The sequence below is a fragment of the Henckelia pumila genome, chromosome 1 (genome assembly GCF_033568475.1).
Source record: "Henckelia pumila isolate YLH828 chromosome 1, ASM3356847v2, whole genome shotgun sequence".
In the NCBI taxonomy this organism is placed as follows: Eukaryota; Viridiplantae; Streptophyta; class Magnoliopsida; order Lamiales; family Gesneriaceae; genus Henckelia; species Henckelia pumila.
In genome coordinates, this window is record NC_133120.1 from 150,730,388 (window position 1) to 150,737,069 (window position 6,682).

Consider the following 6,682-nt stretch of genomic DNA (forward strand, 5'->3'; position numbering starts at 1 on the left):
GCTCCGGTGCCGATCAGAGATCACTTTCGACCGGTGATCAATACTCATTATTCTGGGATAGCTTGGAAGAATATCACATCAAATAATTTTGAGATGAAGCCAGCTTTGATTAATATGGTGCAGCAAAATCAGTTCAGGGGTGCAGCTACTGAAGATCCAAATCTGCATCTGCGTACTTTTCTGGAGATTTCTGACACAGTAAAGATTCATGGTGTTACTGAAGACACCATCAGACTACAATTGTTCCCGTTCTCTCTTAGGGACAATGCTCGTAGTTGGTTGCAGTCATTACCTCTTGGGAGCATCACTACATGGGAAGACATGACATCTAAATTTCTGGCTAAGTACTTTCCACCTGCCAAGTCTGCCCAGCTGAAAATTGAGATTACCACTTCAAACAGCAAGATTATGAGCTACTGTATGAAACTTGGGAGCGGTACAATGAATTGCTTAGGAAATGCCCAAACCATAATTTTCCGGTCTGGGAACAGATTGAGTTATTCTACAATGGTTTGAATGGCCCGACGAGGATTTATGTGTATGCTGCAGCTGGAGGTTCAATATTTTCTAAATTTCCTGAACAGGCTTATGATATGATTGAGCAAATGACTGTTAACAGTTATCAGTGGCCGAGTGAGAGATCTGTAATAAGGAAGCCTGCTGTAATTCATGAGGTTAATGCATTCACTACTTTGATTGCTCAGATGGCTACTATTTTTACACAGTTGGCTGCACTGACCAAAGGGAATCAAAGTTCTACTGAGACAGCATCACTGGCGACTGCCGTAAATTCTGCTGATGGATTTGAGAGTGTGGAGCAAGCTCAATATGTGAACAACATGAATTACAACAATTATCGAGGTAATCCTATACCCAATCAGTATCATCCTAGTTTGCGTAATCATGAAAATTTTTCATATGCAAACAATAAGAATGTGTTGATCCTCCACCGGGGTTCAATACTCAGAATGGTGAGGGTAAGGTATCGTTGGAAGATTTGGTGAGTAATTTTATTGCGAAATCATCCACAAGATTTAAGAGGAATGAAAATAGGCTTGATAGTATGGAGACACACTTGACCAATGTGAGCGCTTCTATGAAAAATCTTGAAACACAAATTGGTCAATTGGTGAATGCATTGAATAATCAGTAGAGATGTGTGTTTCCTAGCAACACTGAGGTTAATCCTAGGGAGCTATGCAAGGCTGTTACTCTTAGAAGTGGTAAAGAACTTGGGACTGATAACCCAAAGGCAGTGGATGATGAGGAAGTTGAAGAGATTGTGGTGGTGTCCGAAAATTCTGATAGCAAAAATTCCAGGAAGTCTGCAGTTGTACTTGAGAAATCTCCTGTGCCAAAAGTTGTTCTTCCATATCCTCAGCGGTTCAAGAAGAAAGCGTTGGATGAGAAGTTTTCTAAGTTTCTTGACATCTTCAAGAAAAATCATATTAATATTCCATTCGCTGATGCTTTGGAGCAGATGCCGCATTATGATAAATTCATGAAGGATGTGATGGCGAGGAAGAGAAAGCTTGAAGAGTTTGAAACAGTGAAGTTGACAGAGGAGTGCAGCGCCATCCTGCAAAAGAAACTGCCATAGAAATTGAAATATTCGGGGAGTTTTACTATTCATTGTATTATTGGCGGTGCGACTGTTAATAGGGCATTATGTGATTTAGGTGCAAGTATTAATTTAATGCATTTCTCTATTTTCAGGTCTTTTGAGCTTGGCGAGGTGAAACCAACTAAGATTACTCTGCAGTTGGCTGACCGTTCTCTGACATATCCTCGAGGAGTTGTGGAAGATGTTTTGGTAAAAGTAGATAAATTTATTTTTCCTGCTGATTTTGTAGTGCTTGATATGGAAAAAGATCAAGATGTCCCTCTAATTTTGGGGAGACCATTCTTGGCGACTGGTAGAGCGTTAATTGATGTGCAGGAGGGTGAATTAACTCTACGAGTTGGTGGTGAAGCTGTCACCTTCAATATCTATAAAACCATGAAATACCAAGATGATGTACATTCTTGTAATCGCATTGATTCATCTGATTCTCATAAAAATAATTTTTGTGCAGGAATGGAGTTGGAGGACGCATTGGCTAGGTGCCTGATTAATTCCATCAATCAAGTGGATGGTGATGATTGGGAACTTAGAGAGCAAATTCTTTCTCTTGAAAGTTTTCCAAAGGAAAAAGATGGCCAAGAAAAAAGTGAAGCATTTCTTGAGGAAGTCAGCAAAGAGGTACCAATTTCTACTCCTGAATGGAAAGAGCTGCCTGGTCATTTATGCTATGCATTTTTGGGAGAAAATTTGACTTACCCGGTAATTATTTCATCCTCTCTTACTCATGATGAAAAGGATAAATTATTAAGAGTTTTGAGAAAAATTAAATCTGTTTTGGGTTGGTCAATTTCTGATATCAAGGGAATTAGTCCCAATATTTGCATGCATAAAAGTTTAATGTAGGAGTCGTATAGTCCATATGTTGATCATCAAAGGAGGTTAAATCTTGCGATTAAAGAAGTTGTAAAAGCTGAGGTGTTGAAATTATTGAATGCTGATATTATTTATGTTATATATGACAGTTCTTGGGTGTCGCCAGTACAGGTTGTGCCAAAAAATGGAGGTATGACTGTGGTTAAAAATGAGAAAAACGAGTTGATTTCGACTCGTACTGTTACTGGTTGGAGTGTTTGCATTGATTATAGAAGGTTGAATAAGGCTACTAGAAAAGATCATTTTCCTCTTCCTTTTATTGATCAAATGCTTGACAGGTTGGCAGGTTATAAACATTACTGTTTTTTAGATGGCTATTCTGGATACAATCAAATTGTCATAGCGCCAGAAGATCAAGAGAAAACAACTTTCACATGTCCCTATGGTACTTATGCTTTTAGGAGAATGCCATTTGGTTTGTGTAATGCACCGGCTACTTTTCAGCGGTGCATGATGGAAATTTTTTCTGACATGGTGAAAGAAGTCATGGAAATTTTTATGGATGATTTTGTGTGTTTGTGTCTTCGTTTGATCATTGTTTGCATAATCTGACCCTTGTTTTGCAGCACTGCCAAGAGAAAAATCTAGTGCTTAACTGGGAAAAATTTCATTTCATGGTGAAAGAGGGAATAGTACTTGGACATAAGGTGTCATCTAATGGGCCTGAGGTGGATCGAGAAAAAGTGGTTGCGATTGAAAAGCTTCCATCGCCAAATAATGTGAAAGTCATTAGAAGTTTCTTGGAACACACCGGGTTTTATCGTCGCTTTATTAGAGATTTTTCTAAAATTACTAAACCTCTGTGTAATTTATTAGAAAAAAACACATCTTTTATTTTTGATTATGCGTGTTTGCAGGCATTCACAAAGATCAAGGAGGCATTAATTTTTGTGCCTATTATGATTGTGCCTGACTGGAAGGTGTCGTTTGAAGTGATGTGTGATGCCAGTGATTATGTTGTGGGAGCAGTTTTGGGGCAAAGAAGAGATAAGATGTTTCGGGCAATTTACTATGCCAGCCGCACTCTTGACGGACCACAACAGAATTACACCACTACGGAAAAAGAGATGTTGGTGGATACTCTTACTACAAGAGTTTGACTTTGAAATTAGAGACAAGAAAGGGAGTGAAAATTTAGTAGCGGATCATCTGTCTCGCTTGGAGTTGGAAGGAAAAGCTGAATATGAACTCATCAAGGAACAATTTCCTGATGAACATCTTTTTGAGGTAACTTCTAAACTTCCTTGGTTTGCTGACTTTGCTAATTTTCTTTCTTGTGGTGTTTTGCCTCCAAATCTTAATCATCACCAAAGGAAGAAATTTTTCCATGATGTCAAGTTTTATCTATGGGATGATCCGTTTGTGTACAAGAAGTGTTCGGACCAAGTGATAAGGAGATGTGTAGATGAAGCTGAAGCAAAAGAAATTTTGGAACAATGTCACTCTGCGCCGTATGGTGGTCACTTTGGAGCCTCACGGACAGCCGCCAAGGTACTTCAGTCTGGTTTTTATTGGCCAACTTTATTCAAATACAGTTATACCTTGGTAAAATCATGTGATAGATGTCAAAGGATGGGAAATATATCTAGGCGTCATGAATTACCTCTCACAAATATTTTAGAGGTTGAATTATTCGATGTGTGGGGTATTGGTTTTATGGGACCATTTTCTATATCCTTTGGGCAAGCTTATATTTTATTGGCTGTTGATTATGTTTCGAAATGGGTGGAAGCAATCGCCACCCCCACTAATGATGTTAGTGTAGTGGTTAAGTTTGTGCAGAAAAATATTTTCACGAGGTTTGGAATGCTAAGGGCCATAATCAGTGATGAAGGTACGCATTTTTGCAATAAAATATTTAATTCATTACTGACAAAATATGGTGTTAGGCATAAAGTGGCATGTGCATACCGTCCACAAACAAATGGGCATGATGAAATATCCAACCGGGAAATTAAGCAAATTCTAGAAAAGACTGTCAACACAAACCGGAAGGATTGGGCAATCAAGTTGGATGATGCACTATGGGCATACCGGACCGCATTCAAAACTCCTATTGGCATGTCGCCATACAGGTTGGTCTTTGGTAAAGCATGCCATCTGCCAGTGGAGTTAGAGCATCGAGCGTATTGGGCGGTGAAAAATTTGAATTTTGATATGCAAGCTGCTGGAAAAGAGCGAATGTTGCAGTTTCATGAGATAGAAGAATTTCGTAATCATTCTTACGAAAATGCCAAACTCTACAAGGAACAGACCAAAAAGTGGCATGACAAAATATTGTTAAAAATAGAATTTGAGCCGGGACAGCATGTGTTATTATTTAACTCTCGTCTCAGATTGTTTCCATGTAAGTTGAAAACGATATGGTCGGGTCCGTTTACCGTGGTGAAAGTTCATCTCTATGGAGCTATTGAACTGAGTTGTCATGATGGACAGACTTTTCAAGTCAATGGGCAGAGATTGAAACATTATTTTGGCAATGAAGTGCGGAACATTGAGAAAGTCGCATTGATCGAGCCGGTGTAAAATCACCAGGAAAGTCGGTTGACGACATTAAACCAAGCGCTTTTTGGGAGGCAACCCAAAATTTTATTATTCTCGCGTTATTTTAAGTTTTTATTTTTCTTTTTGTCGTTTTAGTGTTTATTTTTCTTGTTATCTTGTTTTCTTAATTAATTTTTTTTTTCCAGGGCGCACCCGCGCTCAAAGTGGCAGAAAGTTTGGATTATTTTGGTCCGAGACGGCGCACCAGCGCCCTCAGACCAGCGCACCCGCGCCAAAAGTGGCAGAAAAATTGATGAAATTTTCTTCGAGACAGTGCACCCGCGCTTAAATAGGGCGCCCTCGCGCTGGACCTGGCAGAAACTTTGGACTTTTGGTAGGCACTACAGCGCACCCGCACTCGGGGGCATGAGGCACGGCGCACCTGCGCCCTGGACACAGCGCACCCGGGCTCTGAGTTTTTTAAGTAACGGTTTTTCCTTTATTTTGACAGATCCGTTCAGTTTTTATTCCATTCCTACGTGTATCTCACTTCGAAAATCTCTATTCATCCCACTCTAAGACCGAAATCGTCCCTTTCTTGTGATTGGCACTTCAATTTGTGGGTTTTACATCTCATTTGCCTACACCATCCACCCAAAATTCGAAGTTAGGGTTCTTCACTGGTGAGATTTTTGGATTTTGCACTTTAATTACAATAGGGAGTTCGAATCTACAGGTCTTTAGGAGTTAATTTCGAGATCTTACACAGCTTTTGCACATCTAAGCACTCAAGGCTATAAAAATCGAGGTACTTGGCTTAACCCATCTTATTATTTCGAAAATTGGACATTATTGTGAAAAGTGTTTGAATTGGTTGTTGTGTTGGAGTTTGGGTTCATATTGATTGGTTTAATTGTTGGAGTTGGAATTGTGTTGGTTGTGGTTGAGTTTTGAAGTGTTGAGAAATTGTTTGCACGCCAAGTGTTTGATATGGGGCCTAAAAGAAAACAAAAACAAGCTGCCTCATCTTCATCGCTGGATGTTTCGGATAATAGATTCATGGACGAGGCGGCTACCGCTCATTATACCGCGATGTTGGCAAAAACTTTGGTGAAAGAACGCCGTTTTGATCTAAGCAGGAGCGTTCATGCAGTGAGAGAGATGGGTGAGGCAAGATAGTGGCTAAATTTCATGAAACAACCAAGGGATGCGGTTGTTCCAGTGGTTAGAGAATTCTATGCAAATTTAAAGGCGAAGAACGAACATTTGCGTGTGTTGGTGAGAGGTAAGTTGGTGGCATTTGATGCACACAACATCAATACTTTGTATACAATGCCCATGATTTTGCACAACGAGTATGCGGAGTATACTAGTGATCAGCAAGAATTTGAAGAAATCTGTGAGCGTATATGTCAAGAGGGTACTGAATGGAAGGTGAATTCAAAGGGCAACATGTCTTTTGCCAAGGCTGATTTGCTGAGTATCGAGAAAGGGTGGTATTCTTTTGTGGCAGCTAGGCTTTTACCGTCTAATCATACCACCACTGTCACACAGGAGAGGGCTGCATTGGTATATTCTATAGTCACGGGCAAGTCCATGGACCTCGGACACATAATCCTGGATTCCATTATTCATTGCTCCACCGGCTCTACTACAGGCAGACTCACACACCCATTGATTATCACAGATTTGTGTCGCCTT

The 6,682-nt window shown here is 40.0% G+C and overlaps 1 non-coding gene across 1 annotated transcript; it reads right to left on the minus strand.

The window, feature by feature from the left end:
* Positions 1-370: 370 nt before the first annotated feature.
* LOC140876991 (small nucleolar RNA R71) lies at positions 371-475 on the minus strand. Its single transcript, XR_012149213.1, has one exon. It is a non-coding gene; the product is annotated as a small nucleolar RNA R71 (small nucleolar RNA).
* Between the last annotated feature and the right edge of the window lie 6,207 nt (positions 476-6,682).